The sequence below is a fragment of the Mobula birostris genome, chromosome 2 (genome assembly GCF_030028105.1).
Source record: "Mobula birostris isolate sMobBir1 chromosome 2, sMobBir1.hap1, whole genome shotgun sequence".
Lineage (NCBI taxonomy): Eukaryota > Metazoa > Chordata > Chondrichthyes > Myliobatiformes > Myliobatidae > Mobula > Mobula birostris.
The window spans coordinates 96,108,970-96,133,385 of NC_092371.1; the positions used below are offsets into that span (position 1 = coordinate 96,108,970).

The 24,416-nt window shown below is 44.1% G+C and overlaps 1 pseudogene; it reads left to right on the forward strand.

Moving 5' to 3' along the window:
- Positions 1-283: 283 nt before the first annotated feature.
- LOC140210737 (immunoglobulin lambda-1 light chain-like) lies at positions 284-17,459 on the forward strand (annotated as a pseudogene).
- Positions 17,460-24,416: the final 6,957 nt, after the last annotated feature.

Sequence of the window (24,416 nt, forward strand, 5' to 3'; positions counted from 1 at the left end):
CTGTATCTTGACTCGGGCTCGGACCCCAAAACCAGGCGAAGACGTGGCGAGGCTTGGGTTCCTGGAGAACAGGCGAAGACGTGGCGAGGCTTGGGTTCTTGGAGGCTCGACGAGGACATGACGGGGCAAGTGTATTTCGAGGCAACTCCTGGGCAGGACGCGGGACTCATCCCCACGGATGCAAGGGCAGGAAGAGACAGATCCAGCCGCAGGGCAACAGCAAACGTCCTGGCTTACCCGACGGAGACAAGGGACAGGAAGGGGCAGAACCAATCGCAGGGTTATGGCAATCGGCCTGGCTTACCCGACAGGGGCAAGTTACAGGAAGGGACAGAACGAACCGCAGTGTAACGGCAAACGGCCTGGCTTACCCGACGCAGGCAAGGGACAGGAAGGGAGCTAGGACCGGGTTGGCTCCCAGACTCGAGGCGGCCGGTAACGTCGGCGGGCTACGGAACAGCCAAATCCATATCGCGATGACAGCACTAGCCTTCTACCAGTGGGTTGCTCCAAGGGGAGACTGACGAGACGACCCAGCAAACACACTCGATCCCAGGGCGACTTATATTCCCAGCCCCAAGATGAGCATCAGGTGCGTTTGGTTAAGTCCAACCGAAACCAGGGACAGCTGGAAGACCTGCAGTCCGGCATCCGCGGACCAGACCGTGAACCGGAATGTCCAAATAATAGACCAAATCCAGTAATGTGCCCTTTCAAGATAACTGCAGAATGATTGCTGCAAATTTAAATTAGTTTAATGCAACTTCTTAAATATTCTTGGGGGCTATTTTGATTAATCTTATTTAATAACAAATGGAATTCGAATCATGTATGTCTGCAGGATTCACGATAACTGTACTGCTGCAATCTCTAGTGAGGTGATAGAAAGCGCCATGGAAACAGTCGTTTCTGTGTTCATCATCCTAATACATTAAAGAAGACTTCTAATCATTCGCTTCAAATCATTTTGTAACAACAATGCAGTTATTCCCATCAGCCCTGAAGGTTTAAATGCAGCTGTTACTTTCAAACTAGCCTCATTCGGTGTTATGTTAATGTGAATATAGAACGATTGAAGTTACAAGCAATAAATCTCAGTAGTCTTATGTTTAGAAATAACGAACACTTGCCGTACAGTAACAAATACAGTAACGCACAGGCAAAATGCTGGAGGAACTCAGCAGGCCAGGCTAACTATCCCTTTCAATTTCTTTCTGTCAAACATGCTCTCAATGTACGCTCCCGAAAATGACTCAAATCTATAGATTTTCGTCTGATATTCTTTGAGGAATAAAAGAACCCCGTAAAATAGGGTAACACCCATGGATTAAATATTTGTTCATAATTCCTATTCCTGCTAATAGCTCCTCAAGTAACTAACATATATTTTGTAATTTTCCCATCTACTATGCTTTGACATTCAATAAGACCTACGGAATCTTCTCGCTGTTCACCTCCTCTGCTTGAATGAAGAGTCGAATTTACAAAACAGCTTTTACTTCGAAAATGCCTGCTTAATTTATCTAAGAACATCATCAGCATTATGTGAAGTTTTGTATGACGTGAGCGATCTAAGACCATGATTATTCTTGCAATTTTTTCTGCAGAAGTCGTATGCCATTGCCTTCTTGTGAGCAGTGACTTTACAAGAGGAGAGACCCCAGCTATTATCATCACTCTTCAGAAAATGTCTGTCAGGCGTCTGTGGACGCATAACCAGGACTTGTGATATGCACCGGCTGCTCATACGACCATCGAGCACCTACTCCGTGGCTTCACGTGACGCTTAACGGTGGAGGGAGGGGCGTGGCTGAGCAGGCAGTACACCTGTAGGTTTGCTATGTTTCTATGTTTACACTCAGCACCTTATCTTGAAAAGATGTTTTCCTTTTTGCTCTTTTGCGTACATGTGACCTTCTGTTGCACCTCACTACCTTCCGACGTCATATTCGTACGACAATCAAAATGAAAGTCAGATGCTGGAAATCTAAAGCAAAAACTGAACATGCTGGTGACCCGGCAGGTCAAACAGCGTCTGTGGAAGAAGAAACAGAATTTGCGTTTCAGATACCACACCTGCCATCAGGAATTCTGATGAATTGAATTGTCGGCAATGCCTCTTCTTACACCAAGACTCCCTGCCTTGCTGACTGTTCCCAGCATTTTCTATATTCAAATTTAGCTGCACGGTTACTGTTCCGAGCATGCCTTTCGGCGTTTCGCAATTAACAGCGGTTGATCCTCTGTCTTGACAATATTTGTACAATGCGGGGACATGCTTATCTTGAGGAAGATCCGCAAAAGATTTCCCTTTTGTACATGTTACCTGACTTAATCTAAGCTCTTGTATTCACTTACACCTATCCTTGCCCGTGTTCCTGGGCATCTGGGTAGCGCAGCTGTCAGCGCAACGCTACAAAAACTTAAAACTGTTTTAAATAAAATTAGTTGCTGAAACAAATCGGGGAGTACCATAGTTCGGACTTCACTAACGGCGCTGTGTGTTGGAGTTTGTTCGTTCTTCCCGTGAACGCGTGGGTTTCTTCCGGGTGCTCCGGTTTCCTCCCACAGTTCAAAGACGTTCCCGTTACTAAGTTAATTGGTCATCGTAAATTCTCCTGGGCTTAGGCTCGTTTGAAATAGGTAGGTTGATCGACAGTGTGGCTCGTTGGACCGGAAGGGCCTGTTGTGTGCTGTATCTCTAAACAAGTAAAACCCTGTGATTGACCACCTTTCTCATGATGGGGTGGGCCATTCGTTTCCCCTTCATCTTATGCCGGACATGGTTTTGTTTTCTCTGCCCTACCTATCCTCTATACTTCAGCCATTTACACTTTGTAATGCAAGGGAGTTGAACTAAAATGTTAAGGATTATACGGGAAGCTGTCTGACTTGTTCCGCATTTCCAGATTTGATTAAATCTTTTTTGACGACATACAATTGTCAAAATAATCTCTGCCTCAATGTCGCAAAAAGAAAGGATCTGGCTGTGGACTACAGAAGGAATGGATACAGGCTAACCCGTATTGACATCAATGGATCTGGGGTTGAGAGGTTTAGGCACCGCAGCATTCACATCTCCGAGGACTCACGTGGTCTGTACACACCAGCTGTGTGGTGAAAAAGGCAAAACAGACGGTTGAGGAAGTTTGGTATGGGCCCTCAAATTCTAAGAACTTTCTACAGGGGCACAATTGAGAGCATCGAGACTTGCTGCATCACTGCCTGGTATGAGAACTGTAACTCCCTTAATTGCAGGATTCTGGAGAGAGTGGTGCTGACAGTCCAGTGCATCTGTAGATGTGCACTTCCAATTTTTCAGAACATTTAGGGTTAGGGTGTGAAAAAAGTGTCCGAAGGATGATTAGGGATCCTAGGCACCAGAACCACAATCTATTCCAGCTGCAACTATCAGGGAAACGTTTCTGCAGCACAGAAGCCAGGACCAACAGGCTCCAGGACAGCTTCTTCCACCAGAGCATCAGACTGATTAACTCCTGCTGATGGGAGTGTATTTCTATGTTACATTGACTGTTTTATTCATTATCAATTATTATGAATTACTATGATTGCACATTGCACATTTAGACGGAGACGTAACGTAAAGATTTTTACACCTCATGTACGTGAAAGTCAATTCCATTCCAATTGGTAATTCGATTTAAAGTGCACATTTTCAAACTTTGAGAAAGAAATTTGAAAATTATCTGTATGCCAGACAGTTTTCTTTGCAACAACAAATGTAACGCTGCAAGAACCTGTAGCAGAACCGAAAGGACATCACCCAGCATTACACACAGTAGATTATGCCTGGTATCCTGCGCCAGATTCACCACTTCAAAACATTAGAGACACCATTGTTTGTGGGGTGTAGGGAATGGTACAGAAATGGTGACGTCATTGTGCGGTTTAGCTATGGCTGCTAAAAAGATGGAGGGATTTCAACAGGCGAGTTCCAGATTCGCTATCTGAGAAGAAATTGCGGCGTCTGACCCCGTTTTCTCTAGAATTTACGAGAATGAGGGGAGATCTCGATGAAAATGTAAAATTCCAACAGATCTTAACATGCTGCATGATGACAAGATACCTTCCGAGACGTCGAGTCCACAACCATCGCACCAGTATCAGACTGATCGGTTGCTACTAGGAAAGGAAGTGAGAAGGGATCGCGGCCTTTTGCCGGAATTCCGACTTATGGGCGTTCCATCAAATACCCAGATATGACACGTCGGCACAGCCTACTCCTTACTCAACCACACCTATTTAATGTGCTGTCGATGGTGTAATTCTCCATCGTTTGGAGGCATCGTCGTTAAATTCGTTCATAAAACCGCGGATTTCTCAATATTAACGGTAAGGGCATGAACCTGACGCTGAGATCGAATATCAACCAGAACCTAATGAGGGTTTGAACATGTTAATTGACAAAATGCCATATTCCTCTTCCCAATTTTATGGTTAATAACCAATACAACCAGAACACGGCATCAGCTGCTCGTCCTCTGGTTATACTCAATCGTTGGCACACTGGATATATATGTTGCCAGAAGAATAAGATTTTATTTTCTGTAAAAATAAATTCTACATCACATTTTCAAAGTGGAAGTTTTTTTCATACATTAACTTAAAGCACAACTGTAGGAAAGCCGCTTGCAAACAGAAAGGAAACAATCGTGGAATGTTGCTGTGCCCGACCGTAAATAACAGCGCGCACCCAGCCGACTGGCTCCCCCTTACACGCAGCCTGTCCTCTGGATGCTTCGCTTCCCTGGAGACTTGAGTATAACCCCACAAGTTAACTTTTCTTGTGAGTTCCACTCGGAGGCGGTCAGCGTGAGCTAACGGCTGACGGTGTGGGTCTGATCGCTATCCCGGACGGCTCGGTCTGACTGGACACCAGTCCATGACACCGTAATCCATTTCTCAAGACACCACTACCGGTCCAGAGAAAAAAAATATAGACTAGTCATAGCAGAGTCACCATCTGCCCTTCTTTGTTCTGTTTAGTCACGGGTGGAAGAAGAGCAATCGAAGAGCTGGGCAATTTTTCATCTGGAATGAGAAAGTAATGTCCATATTAAAGACTGATAACAAATCATGCGTCAGACATTTAATACTTGGTGGCTTGACCTGTGGCCAATCCTTTGGCAAGTTGGGGGTTCAAGTCTCACACTGAAGACAAGTGACAAATATGGACTGACATTGTACAATGGTACTGATTGCGTACCGGTCGTGTTGGCGCGTGGCCAAGTGGTCAAGGCGTCGGTCTAGTGATCTGAAGGTCGCTAGTTCGAGCCTCTTCGTAAACAAATACAGAGCTCTACTCGAGCACTTCTCAATTCGCGAGCGATAACATACACAAACATTCTCTCTTCCTCAGCCTTGCAACTTCAACTCACTTCCTATGCCATGCTATGAAGCCAGGAAGGCCGAGGTATCAACAATCACTCTCTCGCGTGCATTCCTGAGATAGGAGCCGCCTATGTACTGAGATGAGGCGAGGCCATCCGTCAGTCATAGTCGACCATGTGTATGGCGTCACAGTTGTCCAAATATGCAAGTCTGTGCAGTACGATATCAACGGCAATCTGTTGCACATGTAGCTAGTCCTCCCCCACCCCCACCCCCACGCATGTGGTGAACCCAAAGGAACGGCAGAGACCGATACAGTTTGGTACCAGCAGCGTCGCAGTGGTTAACAGTCAATGTGAGACTGCCGCAGGGACTGCGGCTCCAGATTGTTCCCTCGGGATTTACTCCGAAGCCTTCCCCATGAGTGGGTATTGCCACAAGGCAACAGAGGTTAGAGAACAGAGTTTTCCTTCTCCTAGATGAGATGCCAACCACGGCTAACGAGCCCCATCTGCTCCAAACAACCAATGCAGCAGCTGATCGATAAACGCATTTATCACTGCATTGCGACCAACACCCCAATGCTTCGACCCGCTTCGTCTATGCCGACTAAGGAGTCTTCTTGAGCTGGACCCATTCACCTGCATTTTCCACGTATCTCTTTGAACACTTCCTATCCGTGCACATCTCCAAACGGCTTTTAAACCTGTAATTGCTGCAGCGCCTGTCGCTTCTTCTGGCAGGTACGTTTGTATATCTACATAATCACCAGTTTTGTGATGAAAAGTTATTCATAATCCCCTTTGATATTTCTCACTCACATTAAGCCTATCCACTCCGGTTTTAGGCACCGCGTCAATGGGAAATGGACTTGGAGCATTCACCCTGCAAACCTCGATAACATCACACCAGCCTACTTGCGTCTAAGGAAAGCAATCCCAGATTATCCTGACGAAGGGTATCGGCCCGAAACGTCGACTGTACCTCTTCCTAGAGATGCTGCCTGGTCACATCTTCAAATCAGCATTGTAAATTCGGGAGCCGTGATTACTCACGCACAAAACCACGTTAACTACACCTGATTATTCCTTGCGCTTCTATATGCATATAGATCCTGTCTCACAGAATCACCTGCAGTAACTTTCCCACCACTAATTTTAGGCTTGCCAGCCTGTAATTCCGCAGCTTATCTTTAACGTTTCTCTTAAATAAAGATGCAACATCAGCCAACCTTGTGCATCTAAGCTTGCTACACGTTTTCGGATATAGATGGCAAAGATACCGGTAGCTATTCACCATTATACTACTCAAAAACACAACAACAGTGATTTTGCGTACTATCATTACCTTCCAGGGCATCACTGTGTTCGTCCCTCAGTTTTCTAGCTTCCATGACTTTTCCTATTCTACGAAGAGTAGAAGTCTTCATTTAGATCCTCCTTCGTCTCGACGATCAAATTAATTCTTAAGTGGACCTTTACTCTCCCCAGGTGCCTTTTATATTTAAAGAGTCTCTTAGGATCAACCTATCTACCAAGTATGTCTTATGTCCCTTTAAGTTCCTGATTTCTTTATTAACTAGAATCCATCAGTCCTTATTTCCCTGACAGGTTTTTCAACATCCCATCTGGCTATTCCTTTCACTTCGGCAGACCTCAATCTTCTTCCATCAGTCAGCTGTCCTGAATCCTACCTACCTTGCCGTTCACTGCTATATTGGCCCTGAATTCTCTGTGTCTCATTTTCAAAAGCTTCCGACTTGCCAAACTTCACTATGCCTGCTAACAGCTTCTGTGAATTGATCTTTGAGAGATCCGGTCTAATAGAACATAGAACATACAATAGTACAGCACAGCACAGGCCCTTCGGCCCACAATGTTGTGCCGACTCTCAAACCCTGCCTCCCATATGAGACCCCACCTTCAATTCCTCCATATACCTGTCTAGTAGTCTCTTAAACTTCACTAGTGCCTCTGCCTCCACCACTGACTCAGGCAGTACATTCCACGCACCAACCACTCTCCGAATAAAACACTTCCTCTAATATCCCCCTTGAGCTTCCCACCCCTTACCTTAAAGCCGTTCTCCTCTTGTATTGAGCAGTGGTGCCCTGGGGAAGAGGCGCTGGCTATCCACTCTATCTATTCCTGTTATTATCTTGTACACCTCTATCATGTCTCCTCTCATCCTCCTTCTCTCCAAAGAGTAAAGCCCTAGCTCCCTTAATCTCTGATCATAATCCATACTCTCTAAACCATTCAGCATCCTGGTAAATCTCCTCTCTACCCTTTCCAATGCGTCTACATGCTTCCTATAGTGAGGCGACCGGAACTGGACACAATACTCCAAGTGTGGCCTAACCAGTTTTATAGAGCTGCATCATTACATCGCAACTCTTAAACTCTATCCCTCGACTTATGAAAGCTAACACACCATAAGCTTTCCTAACTACCCTATCCACCTGTGAGGTAACTTTCAGGGATCTGTGGACATGTACCCCCAGATCCCTCTGCTCCTCTACACTACCAAGTATCCTGCCATTTACTTTGTACTCTACCTCGGAGTTTGTCCTTCCAAAGAGCACCACCTCACACTTCTCCGGGTTGAACTGCATCCGCCATTTCTCAGCCCACTTCTGCATCCTATCAATGTCTCTCTGAAATCTTTGACAATCCTCTACACTATCTACAACACCACCAACCTTTGTGGCGTCTGTAAACTTGCCAATCCGCACCCCTTGTACCCCAACATCCAGGTCATTAATAAAAATCACGAAAAGTAGAGGTCCCAGAACAGATCCTTGTGGGACACCACTAGTTACAATCCTCCAATCTGAATGTACTCCCTCCACAACGACCCTGCAGGCAAGCCAATTCTGAATCCACCTGGCCAAACTTCCCTGGATCCCATGCCTTCTGACTTTCTGAATAAGCCTACCGTGTGGAACCTTGTCAAATGCCTTACTAAAATCCATATAGATCACATACACTGCTCTACCCTCATCTATATGCCTGGTCACCTCCTCAAAGAACTCGATCAGGCTTGTTAGACACGATCTTCCCTTCACAAAGCCATGCTGACTGTCCCTGATCAGACCATGATTCTCTAAATGCCCATAGATCCTATCTCTAAGAATCTTTTCCAACAGCTTTCCCACCACAGACGTAAGGCTCACTGGTCTATAATTACCCGGACTATCCCTACTACCTTTTTTGAACAAGGGGACAACATTTGCCTCCCTTCAATCTTCCGGTACCATTCCCGTGGACAACGAGGACATAAAGATCCTAGCCAGAAGCTCAGCAATCTCTTCCCTCGACTCGTGGAGCAGCCTGGGGAATATTCCGTCAGGCCCCGGGGACTTATCTGTCCTAATGTATTTTAACAACTCCAACACCTCCTCTCCCTTAATATCAACATGCTCCAGAACATCAACCTCACTCATATTGTCCTCACCATCATCAAGTTCTCTCTCATTGGTGAATACCGTACAGAAGTATTTAAGGAGGACCTCGCTCACTTCCACAGCCTCCAGGCACAACTTCCCACCTTTATCTCTAATCGATCCTACCTTCACTCCTGTCATCCTTTTTTTTTTCTTCACATAATTGAAGAATGCTTTGGGGTTTTCCTTTACCCTACTCGCCAAGGCCTTCTCATGCTCCCTTCTTGCTCTTCTCAGCTCTTTCTTAAGCTCCTTTCTTGCTGCCCTATATTCCTCAATAGACCCATCTGATCACTGTTTCCTAAACCTCATGTATGCTGCCTTCTTCCACCTGACTAGATTTTCTACCTCACTTGTCACCCATGGTTCCTTCACCCTACCATTCTTTATCTTCCTCACCGAGATAAATTTATCCCTAACATCCTGCAAGAGATCTCTAAACATCGACCACATGTCTATAGTACATTTCCCTGCAAATACATCATCCCAATTCACACCCGCAAGTTGTAGCCTTATAGCCTCATAATTTGCCCTTCCCCAATTAAAAAAATTCCTGTCCTCTCTGATTCTATCCTTTGCCATGATAATGCTAAAGGCCAGGGAGCGGTGGTCACTGTCCCCCAGATGCTCACCAACTGAGAGATCTGTGACCTGACCCGGTTCATTACCTAGTACTAGATCTAGTATGGCATTCCCCCTAGTCGGCCTGTCCACATACTGTGACAGGAATCCGTCCTGGACACACTTAACAAACTCTGCCCCGTCTAAACCCTTGGAACTAATCAGGTGCCAATCAATATTAGGGAAGTTAAAGTCACCCATGATAACAACCCTGTTATTTTTGCACCTTTCCAATATCTGCCTCCCAATCTGCTCCTCTGTATCTCTGCTGCTACCAGGGAGCCTATAGAATACCCCCAACAGAGTAACTGCTCCCTTCCTGTTCCTGACTTCCACCCATACTGACTCAAAAGAGGATCCTGCTACATTACCCACTCTTACTGTAGCTGTAATAGTATCCCTGACAAGTAATGCCACCCCTCCTCCCCTTTTTCCGCCCTCTCTATCCATTTTAAAGCACTGAATCCAGGAATATTGAGAGTCCATTCCTGCCCTGGTGCCAGCCAAGTCTCTGCTATGGCCACTACATCATAATTCCATGTATGTATCCAAGCTCTCAGTTCATCACCTTTGTTCCTGATGCTTCCTGCATTGAGGTACACACATTTCAGCCCTTCTACCTTACTGTCTCTACACCGTTTATTCTGCTTCTCTTTCCTCAAAGCCTCTCTATATGTCAGATCTGGCTTTCCTCCATGTACTTCTTTCACTGCTCTATCGTTCTGGGTCCCATCCCCCTTGCAAATCACTTTAAACCCTCCTGAACCATGCCAGCAAAATTACCTGCAAGGATGTTGCTCTCCCTCGAGTTCAGGTGCGACGCATCCAATCTGTACAGGTCCCACCTTCCCCAGAAGAGATCCCAATGATCCAAAAATCCAAATCCCTGCTCCCTGCACCAACTCCTCAGCCACGCATTCAACTGCCATCTCCTTCGATTCTTACCGTCACAGTCACGTAGCACTGGCAGCAATCCTGAGAACACCACCCTTGAGGTCCTGTTCTTCCGCCTTCTGCCTAGTTCCCGAAACTCACACTTCAGGACCTCATCCCTCTTCCTGCCTCTGTCGTTGGTCCTATCATATTTTGCTTTGCCTCGTTTTAGGCCTTTAACTTGAGAACTAACCCTGCCTCCTTTTAAACACTCCTTTAAAATCTAATGGAATTATGATGACTGGCTCCAAACCGCCCCGACCGGTCGCTTGCAAAGTCTCAATTCCCTAGAGGAAGTCGATTCTGATGCTGGGATGGAAATAATGGAGCTCCTAACTAAATTCCATATTTAGTTTCAGGATACGGTGCTACTGCAGAATTCTCATCGGCTGTTGAAGATTGTTACTCACTGACGGGCAGTGTCGCAGCTTTTCTTTCCATCTACCTCGTGTTGTCCTGGCCCTTCCAATATTTATCCCGATATTGTAAGTGAAATGAATTTGTTTTTAACTCAGCATACTCGTATCCTTGGAATCTTTGAAAAGAAATCGTACAGTAATAAATTATACTATTGCAAACTCGGGGAGATAATAATTTGGGAAAGTAAAGGAGATTTACTCTGTACCTAATACGTGCAGTAACTTATTCTGTGCCGCATGAAACAGTCACAAAAAAGTACCTCAAGAATCAGATGTAATCTAAATTTCCCTCCGCACAACTTAACTCAGATACGCCCAGGTCAGAAACGGCGCGATTTAGCTATTGGGAAAATAACCTGAAACGTGGTGCATCGATTACTGCGGAAACATATCGATAAGATAAAGGTCAGGAGGGATGTGTCAGCCATGAAACCCTATGCAGCAGTTAATGCCTCCAAACAATAGCCCGAATCCTGTAACTTGTCCTTGCAAGATAACTGTAGGATGTTTGCTGCAAATGTAAATTTAGCATAATTCAAATCATTAAATGTTCCTTCAGGCTATTTTGATCAATGTTACTGTTACAGTTATCATGTATGTTTTTTCAATGTTCGTAGGGTTTATGTCACCTGTACCACAGCAATCTATGGTGAGGCGATACAAAACTCCGCGGAAGCGGGCGTTTCTGTTGTTCATTATCCCAATACATGATAGAAGACTTGCAATTTTTCGCTCCATTTGGTAACAACGATGTCCTTATTTCCATTCGAGTTGTGTGCTCAAGGTTTAAATGCAGTTGTTGCTTTCAAATCAATCTCATCCGGTGTTTCGTTAATGTGCATATAGATGGATTTAAGTTGTAAGCAACCAATCTCAGTGGTCTTTTGTTTGGAAATAATAGACACGTGATGACAGTAGATTACCCGGAAAGAGTTCTGCCACTTATCTATTGATAGAATAAGTTCACTTACTCGCTTTCTTATGAAAAAACCTGTTGCAATGAGGACTTGAATTTACACAGAAAAACATAGAAACATAGAAAACCTACAGAGTTGTGCCGAACATGTCGCTACCTTAGAATTTACTAGGCTTACCTATAGCCCTCTATGTTACTAAGCTGCATGTACCTGTTTAAAAGTCTCTTGAAAGACCTTATCGTATCCGCCTCCACCACAGTTGCCGGCAGCCCATTCCACGCACTCACCACTCTTTGAGTAAAAAACTTACCCCTGGCATCTCCTCTGTACCTGCTTCCCAGCACCTTAAACCTGTGTCCTCTTGTGGCAACCATTTCAGCCCTGGGAAAAAGCCTCTGACTATCCATATAATCAATGCCTCTCATCATCTTGTACACTTCTATCTGGTCACCTCTCATCCTCAGTCGCTCCAATGAGAAAAGCCCGAATTCACTCAACCTATTCTCTAATTTATAGGATTTGGAACTCGTCCTTCAAATTCTGTGTTGTTTTGTGATATTTAGGTACCTGCTGGTTGTCAGATTCTAATTCTCCTGCCCGACAGGAAATATCCCATATCCCAGGTTCGCTCCCCTGGTCTACATACAGCAACACACAAACAAAATTCTGGAAAAGAGGAGCTCAGCATGCCAGGCGTAATCTATTCCAACTACTCCTTTCAATTTCATTCTGTTAAACTGCGTCTTTTTTATGCTTTGAAAATGACTTTAAAATGTAGAGTTTGTTCTCATATTCTTTAAGGAGTAAAGAGACCCCTAAAATAGAATAACATCACTCATGGCTTAAATACTTGCTCTAAAACTCATTATCCTGCTAATAGCTCCTGATGTCGCAAACATATATTTTGTAAGTTTGTTATGTTCGATGGTTTGACTGTTATTAAGAACTCAGAATTATTTCGCTGTTGCCAACTTCTGCCTGAACGATGAGACTTATAGAAATATAGTATTCACTTCCAGATTGTCTGCTTGATTCATATAAACACATCATTAGCATTATGTGCAGTGTTATATGACGTGGGCGATCATGGTATTATCCATGACATGATGGTTCTTCGCAATTTTTCCCTACAGAAGTGGCTTGACATTAACAACTCCTTGTCAGTATCTTTTCAAGTCGAGTAAACACAGCCATTGTCAAGTCAGAGATTGTCTGACTGTCGTCAGTGGTCGCATAACCAGGACTTGTGATATGCACCAGCTGCTCATACGACCATCCACCGCCTGCTCCCCTGCTTCACGTGACATTGATCGTAGCACTAAGCAGGTGCGACGCATTACCTTAAGGTTACCTGCGCTTTAGCGGTGGGATGGAGCGCCTCACGTCTCCTTTGGTAGAGACGAATCTTAACCCCACAGTGCGTTTTCTAAAAATATACAGACAAGTGGCTTGGACTTCATTATCAACCCTACAGATCTGTTAATAATTGCCAATATTGTTTTCTCTTTATTTGTTGCTTTCGAAAATCTCGGACCAACCATCTTTAATAATGGTGCAAGCATCGCGTATTTTAAATATATTGTTCAACTGAATGGAGAAGAGGACAAGTTGTTCATCTAAAATACATCGACGAAATACAGAACTCGAAACCAAATACTTACCTGTCTAAAAACTTGAAATTACTTTGACACAGGAAAAAGTTGGCAACTTGTGATTGGTGTCAATGTGCCATTCTGTTTGCACTGATTTGCATAAATAGGGAACACGCAGTGCCACCTCGTCACAGGATTCATAAGCGAGCTGAAAAGTTGAGACGCCACTTAACCGCAGCACCTTCCGTGAGCTTCACTCTATTAACTACAATGTCTTGGTGGGTTCGTGTGGTCAGTACGCTGGTGGTTACTGCAATTTGTGAATATTTTCTATGGACATTATATTGAATCTCTAATACCATTCAATGATATTCTTCTCGCACTTCTGGTATTACCGGAATATTAATCTCGGTACATTGTTTCTTCCCTCTGAACTTTTCCAGATATCAACGCGGAAGTTGCATTGAATCAGCCACCTTCGAAATCCACATCCCCGGGGCAGACGTGCAAATACCCTGCACCTTGTCTGGAACCTCTTTAGGAAGTAGCAATATTTACTGGTACCAGCAGGTTCCCGGAAAAGTTCCTCGGTTTCTGTTCTACTATTGGTCGGGGAGCAGCATTTACCGAGGCTCCGGAGTTCCGAACCGTTTCGGCGGCTCAGTATCAGGCAACACGGCAATATTGACAATATCGAGCGTCCAGTCGAAGGATGCGGTAGACTATTACTGTAATGCGTGGAAATCAAATGTTTACATCTTCGGCAAAGGAACGAGGCTGGCAATTGGTAGTAAGTAAAATATCAATTCAATGCGCATGGCTTCCTGGTACTTAAGTGAACAATATTTAATTTTTTTGTCGTCTAATTGTGGCTTCGAAGCAAACGCTTTTAAAGGCGGTATTTTTCAGATATCCAACCACGATTAACGGTGTGCGTGTATGTGCGCGCGCCATTAACTCCTGCTGGAGTCGTCGGAGCACCGTAATGACAAGCTTTTTGCACAGATCTTTTTGGTATGCTCATCGTACGGCGTGTCATGGGCAGCTGAAACCTGGCGGAACCCATCCCTCTCCAATTTTTGTTTTTACGAGGTCGATTTGTTCGCTCGACACTCAACCCAGGCACGGATGGAGAGAACGCAAGGGAGGTGACCGCATTCGAACTCGTGACTTCTCGCCCCGAAGTCCAGCGCTGATGTGGCTTCGAAACAAATGCTTTTAAAGGCGGTTAAAGATATCCAACCACGATTAACGGTCCTTTGGCAATTTAGTTGAACTCGCGCGCCCGGATATTTCTTTTCATATTCATGTTGACTTAGTACAAGATGAAATAATATTTGCCAAGCCAGGTTAAGAATATTCCGATCGTTTTTAAATGAGTATAATCCTGAAATCCCGAATTTAAATTGCATCTATGATTTTATCGGTGGAAGCATCTTTGCTGATGCACCACTTTGTGTTGATGCCCGTCAGACCCATAAGATAATGGCTAGACACTGATCACTGGACCCTAGAGCATTCTTAAAAATAATGAACTTGCATAGTTAATGAGAGATAGATGGCCAAAGCGAATGGTTCCAATAAAATAACCCATAATATTGCGAAAATCTCGATGGTGTCTAGCTGTTGTCCGTCGCGCTATAAACATTTTAACCAATCATTTAGACAGCCTTTATTAATGACGAGCAAAGGATTGAAACTTCTGCAACAATTCATATAACTTGATGATGTTTTCCCTGATGTGGTCCTTGGTGTCGCGATGGAAGGCGCAAATGAAAAAGACTAACAAAATTTGAATCCTGTTTGCAGAGGGTTCGACACCCTCGCATGGTATTTTTGGGTTCCTTATGTTTTCCTAAAAATAACAGAACTAGTGCTATATTTTCCACCTGACACGTTGGTGATGATATACACGGCAGTGAATGGGAACTCTTTAAATGCCCGGAAAAAAAAAACAGAATGCAAACAACAGCGGATTAATTAGTCCATCAGTTCTAGGGAGAGTTTTCAGATGTTTTCAGCACAGCCAAGAAGGGCCAAAAGGCCTGTTTCTGTGCTGTAGTTTTTCTATGGTTTCTATGGTTCTATGTCACTGAGAAGCCTAACTGTTAGGCTAATCATTGTCCAATTTTATACTTAAAAGCTTTTTAACGGCAGTTTGAACAGTTAAATATTTGTATTAATCTGCAAAGGGATGTTAAAATATTCCTCGACTCTTTTGCTGTATAGAATACAAATTGAACTTGAATGAATTCTGAAACACTCGCGCCATATAAGACCATAATGGGCTTCGAAGAGAGGCACGTAGATATTACAATGAAAATTCTCAATTTTCATTAGCCGACGCCCTTTAGTATTTTATGCTTTCAACTGTTGGTATTATTTCTCTCTTACTTTGGAACGCCAATGTATCCAAACATTTTTTTTTACCAATTTTAATATTGAAAATCTTTTGTAGTTTAAAATCGTGATGCATTTGGGTCACCGTATGGAAATAAACCTCCAATAACCTTATCGCAGGATTTCGAGACATGCGTGGCTCAATGACCGCAGACCTATATTGCCTAGATTCAAGGCCTTGTGCTTTGGTGCTTGATAAGGTCAACCATGCCCAACAGGTCAAAGGGTAGAGGCCAGGCTATGAGTGGTTCAGCGGACATCCGAAATCGGGGGTTACGTTCAGAGCCCTCAACCCTGACTGGTCAAAGTTTGTTACGGAAACAGCAATAAAGAATCCTTCTCTATCTGTGGGCGACGGTTTTTACAGGCAGATTGAGGACTTCCATTGTTGTGCTAAACGATACAGGCATAACGGGTAGTAAGTTAGTGATGCCATCATTACATCTTTCATTGCACCAAAAATTGAATCACGGAACAGCGAGTGTTTCAAATTTACACGATAAATACGAAAGTGAACCGCGGTGAGCAGTAGCTCTGAACCATATCAGATGAATTGGGGGTTATTCTCTCTTCTTGCCACCTCGGCCGTGAACATCGTAAGAAACTGGTTTTCTCAGCGGTGAGTGCAAGGTGGAAAATCCGCTGCACTCTACAATCTAGATTTGAATTATTTACTTCAAGTGGAAAAAAATAATATTTTGGAAACAAAGCATGCAATTTTCAACATTAATGTTAAACTTTCCTGAAGTGATTTTAAATACAAGCAGTCTGTAAATCTAATGTTGCCGCAAATCGAACTCTGTATTCCGATAGTTTACATACTTAAAATATACTAATCCCGGTGTTCCCACTCTAGGGTCTGTAGTCCCCTCTGCAAGTGGTAAGGGTCCGTGGCATTAAAAAAAAGGTTGAGAATCATTGTACTAATCCCTGATTATAAGCAAAACATGAATAGACTTCTGTATCTTGACTTGATGAATGAACAGTTGAATCAAGTGAAGATGTCTAAGGTAGAAGTAGGGACGGTGGAGGTTTAGGTGCCAATGGAAGTCACAATTATCAGTCAGGTATAACCTCGGATTTTTATTCAACCTGAATCCAATGGATGTAATTCTTGGAAGACCGCTTAAAACCCGTGCGAAATCATGGATTTTTCGCCACTGCACACATTATGCCCCAGTCTCAGAAAGAACAATTATTCATGGAAGATTTCACCTGGCAATTTTTTCACGTCCAATTTAACCGATTGCAACGGGTAAACGGAAAAAGGAATATTCATTCATTAAGATGAATGGATACGTGCAATGCCAAACGCACTTTCAACAAACGTGATGTTTTAACTGAAACAGTTTCTCAACCTGTTCTAAACTGGGACCTTATTTTACACAGATCCTCGGGCTCCCGCCATCTCCGTTCTCCGACCTTCCCCGGAAGAAATCACGGGAAAAGGCACAGCGACGCTGGTGTGTTTGGTGAGCCGTTTTAATCCGGGCGCAGTGGATATTGAATGGACCATGGATGGTCGTCCGAGGAGGAATGGCGTGGAGACGAGCCCTGTCCAGCAGGAAACGGACAACACGTTCAGTGTGAGCAGTTACCTGACTCTGCCAGCCTCAGAATGGAACATAAACACGAGCTTTACTCCTGTGTGGTTAAACACGAGAGTCAAGGAAACCCATTTGAAGAAACGATCGCAGATTTCCTCGTGTTTGCGCCGCCATGTTCTCCATCTTCCATCGTTCGGATCATTGATATAGATGACAAACAACAACGGACATAACAAACATCCTTGAGGTACACTACAGGTCACAGGCCTCCATTCAGAGAGGCGAAAATCTACTATCACCCTCTGGCTGTTACAACGAAGCGAATGTCTAATCCAGATTATCACATTATAGTGAATGCCAAACTACTTAACTTTCATGACAACCTCCCATAAGGAGCCCAGTCGTCGGCTTTGCTGTAGTGTACGTTGGCAATATCCACTGCCTTTCCTTCATCAACCTTCTTGATAACATTCTGAAAATAAAACTCTATAAGATTAGTTAGACATGATCAACCACGCAAAAATCCATGTTGACTATTCCTAATTAGTCTCTGGTTTTCTCCAAACGCCTTTATATCTGATCTCTTAGAATTGCTGACGATAACCTACCCTTTCTATCGTCAGGCTCATCGGCCTAAAACTGCTAATCCTATTCTTGGAGCGTTTCTTGAACAACGGAACAATATTATTTACCCTCCCATCCTCCGGCCCCTCATCTGAGGCCAAGGACCTTTTAAATATATGTTTGCTAAGTCCCCTGCAATTTTTACACTAGCCTCCGATATCACTTTTTCAGCCCCTGGGGAAATGGCCATCCTAAGCTGCCTCAAAACAGTAAGCACTTCCTCCTCTTACGTCCATGAACACACTGCTGTTCTGCCTTGCTCTGTGTCCGTCTACCGAGTAAATACAGATACTAAAAAATCCTTTTGTGATCTCCCCAAGCTCTTTCGGCTTCATGGCCACTCTGATCGGAAACAGCACCAATTAGTCATTTGTTATCCTTTTACTCGTAATATACATAGAAACCCTACAACACAATACTGGCCCTTGGGTTCACAGAGTTGTGCCGAACAAGCCCCTACCTTGGAAATTACAGGGCTTACCTATAAGCTCCATTTACCTCTCTAAAAGTCTCTTAAAAGCCCCTATCATACCCGCCTCCACCACCATTGCCGGCAGCCCATTCCACGCACTCAGCACTCTCTGAGTAAAAAACTTACCCCAGACATCTCCTCTACCCAGCACCTACTCCCCAGCACCTGAAACCTGTGTCCTCTTGTGGCAACCATTTCAGCTCTGGGAAAATGCCTCTGAGTATCCACACGATCAATGCCACTCATTATCTTATACACCTCCATCAGATCGTCTCTCATCCTCCGTCGCTCCAAGGAGAAAGGGCCGAGTTCACTCAACCTATTCTGATAAGGTGAGCTCCTCAATCCAGGCAACTACCTTGTAAATCTCCTCTGTGCCTTTTCTATGGCTTTCACATCCTTCCTGTAGTGAGGAGACCAGAAGTGAGCACAGTCCTCCAAGTGGGGTCTGACCAGGGTCTATATAGCTGCAACATTACCTCACGGCTCCTAAATTCAATTCCACGATTGATGAATGTCAATATACCGTACGCCTTCTTAACAACAGAGTCAACCTGCGCAGCTGCTTTGAGCGTCCTATGGACTCGGACCCCAAGATCCCTCTGATTCTCCACACTGCCAAGCGTCTTACCATTAATACTATATTCTGCCATCATATTTGACCTGCCAAAATGAACCATTTCACATTTATCAGGGTTGAACTCCATCTGCCACTTCTCAGCCCAGTTTTGCATCCTATCAATGTCCCGCTGCAACTTCTGACAGCGCTCCACACTATCCACAACACCTCCAACCTTGTGTCATCAGCAGTCTTACTAACCCATCCCTCCACTTTCTCATCCAGGTCATTTATAAAAATCACGAACAGTCAGGGTCCCAGAACAGATCCCCGAGGCACTCCACTGGTGACCGACGTCCATGCAGAATATGACCGGTCTAACAGCACTCTTTGCCTTTTGTGTGCAAGTTAGTTCTGGATCCACAAATCAATGTCTCCTTGGATCCCATGCCTCCTTACTTTCTCAATAAGCCTGGCATGGCGTACCTTATCAAATGCCTTTCTGAAATCCATATATACTACATCTACTACTCTTCCTTCATCAATGTGTTTAGTCACATCCTCAAAAAATTCAATCAGGCTCGTAAGGCACGACCTGCCCTTGACAAAGCCATGCTGTCTACTTCTAATCATATTATACCTGTCCAAATGTTCATAAATCCTGCCTCTCAGGATCTACTCCATCAACTTATCAACCACTGTGGTGAAGCTCACCGGTCTATAATTTCCTGGGCTATCTCTACTCCCTTTCTTGAATAACGGAACAACATCTGCAACCCTCCAATCCGGCAGAACCTCCCCCGTCCCCATTGCTGAAGCAAAGACCATCGCCAGAGGCTCAGCAATCTCCTCCCTCGCTCCCACAGTAGCCTGGAATACATCTCATCCGGTCCCGGCTACCTATCCAACTTGATGCGTTCCAAAGCTCCAACACATCTTCTTGATGCTTTCCAAAAGCTCCAGCACATCCTTTTTCTTAATGTCTACATGTTGAAGCTTTTCGGTCTGCTGCAAATCATCACTACAATCACCAAGATCCTTTCTCATAGATAATACTGAAGTAAAGTACCTCTGCTATTTTCTCCAGTTCCATACACACTTTACCACTGTCACACTTGATTGGTCCTATTCTTTCACATCTTATCCTCTTGCTCTTCACATACTTGTAGAATGCCTTGGAGTTTTCCTTAATCCTGCCTGCCAAGGCCTTCTCATGGCCCCTTCTGACTCTTCCAATTTCCTTCTTAAGCTCCTTCCTGTTAGCCTACTAATCTTCCAGATCTCTAGCATTACCTAGCACTCTGAACCTTTCGTAAGCTTTTCTTTTCCTCTTGACTATATTTATTACAGCATTTGTACACCACGGCTCTTGTACCCTACCATAAATTCCCTGTCTCATTGGAACGTACGTATGCAGAACTCCACACAAACATCCCCTGAATATTTGCCATATTTCTTCCGTACTTTTCCCTGAGAACATCTGTTTCCAATTTAAGCCTCCAATCTCCTGCCAGATAGCCTTAAAATTCCCCTTACTCCAATTAAACTCTTTTCTAATTTGTCTCTTCCTATCTAGCTCCAATGTTATTGTAAAGGAGATAGAATTATGATCACTATCTCCAAAATGCTCGCCCACTGAGAGATCTGACACCTGCCCAGGTTCATATTGTGTCAAGAAACCTTCCTGAACATATCTAGCAAACTATACCCCATCTAAACCCCTTGTTCTAGCGAGATACCAATCGATATTTGGGAAATTAAAATCTCCCATCACGACAATTTTTACACCTTTCTAGGATCTGTTTCCCTATCTGCTCCTCCATATCCCTGTTACTATTGGGCGACCTATAAAAAACACTGAATAAAATTATTGACGCCTTTTTGTTCCTAACCTCCACCCACAGTGTCTCTGTAGACAATCCCTCCATGATGTCCACCTTTTTCTGTTGCCGTGACACTATCTCTGATCAACAGTGCCACACCCCCACCTCTTCTGCCTCCATTCTTGTCCTTTATGAAACAGCTAAAACCCGCACTTGAAGTAACCATTCCTGTCCCTGAGCCATCCAATTCTCTGTAACGGCCACCACATCGTAGCTCCAAGTATTGATCCACGCTCTAAGCTCATCCGCTTTGTTCACAATAATCCTTGCGTTAAAATAGACACATCTCAAACCGTCGGTCTGAGCGCGTCCCTTCTTTATCACCTGCCTATCCTCCCTCACAGACTTCTCCAAGCTTTCTCTATTTGTGAGACAACCGCCTCTTCCCCAGTCTCCTCAGTTCGGTTCTACTCGGTTCGATTGTAGAAACTCTGGGGATTTCCTTTGCTTTGTCTACTGGAGCAACCTCATGTCTTCTTTCAGCCATCCTAATTTCCTTCTTAAGTGCTCTCTTAGTGTCCTGAGAAGTACATTGCTTAGACTCCATGTCATTTATATAAATCACAAACCGCGTAACCTTGTCAAAAACTCAATCAATGTAGTACGGCACTGCCTGCCACACACAAAGCCATGTTGACTTTCGCTAATTGGGCTATGGGTTTCCAGATGCTCATATATCCTATTGCCAAGCGTTTTCTCCCGCAATTTCCTACAACTGACGTGGGGCTCTCCAGTCTATAGTTCTGAGGACTTTCTCTTGTTCCCTTCGTAAACAGAGGTATATCATTAATCACTCGTCAGTCCTCTGGGACTTCGCCTGTGGCTACAGAAGACACAAAGATACTGGTCAAGGCTCCAGCCATCTCGTTTTCTGACTCTTTTAATAACCAGGGATAACTCCCATCTGGCCCTGGGGACCTATATACCTTTATACTCATTGGGAGGCCGAGAACCTCCTTCTTCTTAACCTCTAAATGTCCTCATGTATTTATACATTCAGCACTGCATTCCCTTGAAAAGATGGTTTCCTTTTAGTTATTTTGCATACATGTAGTCTTGCGTTACGTCTTCAGTAGCTTCACACGTCATATTCCTACAACAATGAACGCCAGATGTTTGAAATCTAAAGCAGAAACAGAACATGCTGGACACTCAGCCGCTCAAGCAGCATCTGTGGAAGAAGAAGCAGAGTTTACGTTTCAGATCCCACACCTGCCATCAAAATACTCTGATGAATTAAATTGCCAGTAATACTTTTCTTAAACAAGGGCTCCCTGCCCTGCTGAATATTCCCAGCATTTTCTGTGCTTAAGTTTAGCTTCATCTTTACTGGTCCGAGTATGCCGTTCGGCATTTTGCAATGAACCGCAGTTGATCCTCTGTCTTGACAATATTTGCACAATGAGGGTACATGCTCATCTTGAGGAAGATCCGCGAAGGCTTTCCCAATGATACACGTGATCTTGCACAATCTAGGCTCTTGTATTCACTTTCACCTCTCCTTACCCGTGTCTCTTGGGCATCTGGGTAGCGTAGCGGTCAGCGCAACACAACAACAAATTTCGAACTTTATTTCTGGGGCTGTGTGTAGGAAGCTGTTCGTTCTTCCCGTGAATCGCATCTGTTTCTTCCGGGTGCTTCGGTTTCCTCCCATATTTCAAAGACGTTCCCGTTACTAGATTAATTCCTCATCGTAAATTTTCCTGGGATTAGGCTCGTTTTAAATAGGTAGGTTGCTCGACGGTCTGGCTCGTTGGACTGGAAGGGCCTGTTCTGTGCTGTATCTCTAAAACCTGAGAATGATGAGGTGTGCCATTCGTTTTCTCTTCATCCTATGCCGGACATTTATTTTGTTCTCTCTGCCCTCCCTATCCTCTATACTTCAATCATTTACACTTTCTAATGAAAGGGCATTGAACTAAAATATTAGGAGTGTCAAGAAACCCCGTGACGGGAATAAAGAACCAGCAGAGATGGAAAACACTTCGAAGTCTAATATTGCTATAAACCAATAATATTTTTTAGTAACTACGCAATACAGGAATATAAATGTAGATAAATCGAACAGCTTAGCAATGATTATATAAAAGTAAGTGTGGAATATAAATGCATGAAAAACCAAGCTTCTTTAAGTCTGGGGATAAAAAGATACAGTGGATCTGGGGTTGAGAGGGTGAACAGCTTTAAGTTCCTTGGCATCAGCATCACCGAGGACCTCACGTGGTCTGTAAACACCAGCTGTGTGGTGAAATTGCAAAACAGCGCCTTTTACACCTCAGACAGGAAGAAGGTCGGTATGGGCCCCCAAATTCTGAGAACTTCCTACAGGGGCAGAATTGAGAACATCCTGATTGGCTGTATCACTGCCTTGTATGGGAACTATACCTCCCTTAATCGCAGGATTCTGCGGAGAGTGGTGCGGATAGCTCAGCGCATCCATAGTTGTGATCTTCCCATGATTCAGGACATTTAGGGTTAGGGTGTGAAAAAAGGACTCGACGGATCATTGGGGACCCGAGTTACCCCAACCACAATCTATTCCAGCTAAAACCATCCGGAAAACTTTACCACAGCATAAAAGCCAGGACCAGCAGGTTCCGGGACAGTTTCTTCCACCAGACCATCAGACTGATTAACTCACGCTGATTTGAGTGTATTTCTATGTTACACTGATTGTTCTATTTCTTATAAATTATTATAAATTACTACGATTGTCCATTGCACATTTAGACGGACCAGTTATGTAAAGAGTTTTACTCCTCATGTATGTGAAAGATGTAAGAAATAAAGTCAATTCCATTGCAATTGGTAATTCAATCCAAAGTGCGCATTATTAAACTTTGAAAGATTTTTGGGAACTACCTGTATGCCAGGCAGTTTAGATTAGTTTTTGCAGATATGCAGTCCTCTTTTATAGTCATTTAGTAATGTATGCATTAAGAAATGATACAATGTTCCTCCTATGTGATATCAGAGAAACACAAGACAGACCAAGACTGAAAAACTGACAAAAACCACATGATTATAACATATAGTTACAACAATGCAAGCAATACCGTAATTTGACAGAAGAACAGACCATGAGCACAGTTAAAAAAAAGGCTCCAAGTCTCTCTAAAGTTCCAACATCTCACGCAGACGGTAGAATAAAGAAAACTCTCCCTGCCATGAGCTTCCAGCGCCGCAAACTTGCCGATGCAGCATTCTGGAAGCATCCGACCACAATCCGACTCTCAGTCCGTCTGAAAAATTCGAGTCTCCGATCAGCCTTCCGACACCGAGCACCGAGAACCATCTCTGCCGAGCGCTTCGACCCCAGCCCCGACCGCCAGCAACAGGCAAAGGCAAGGATTTGGGGTCTTCCCCTCCGGAGATTCTCGATCGCACTGTAGCAGCGGCAGCGAACCGGGCATTTCAGAAGTTTCTCCAGATGTTCCTTTGTGTTTCTTACGTCTGTCTCCATCAAATCAGGATTGTGCACGGCACCTATTTAACAAATACGATATCATTTTCACCGGAGAGGCCGCGCGCGCTGCGTCGCGCCGCGATCTTCTCCTTCCTTTTCTTTGGAATAGCAAATAAAACGCAGAAAGAACCCGTTGCAGAACCGAAAGGACGTCACCTAGCAATAACTGTAGAGTGTGCCTTGTAT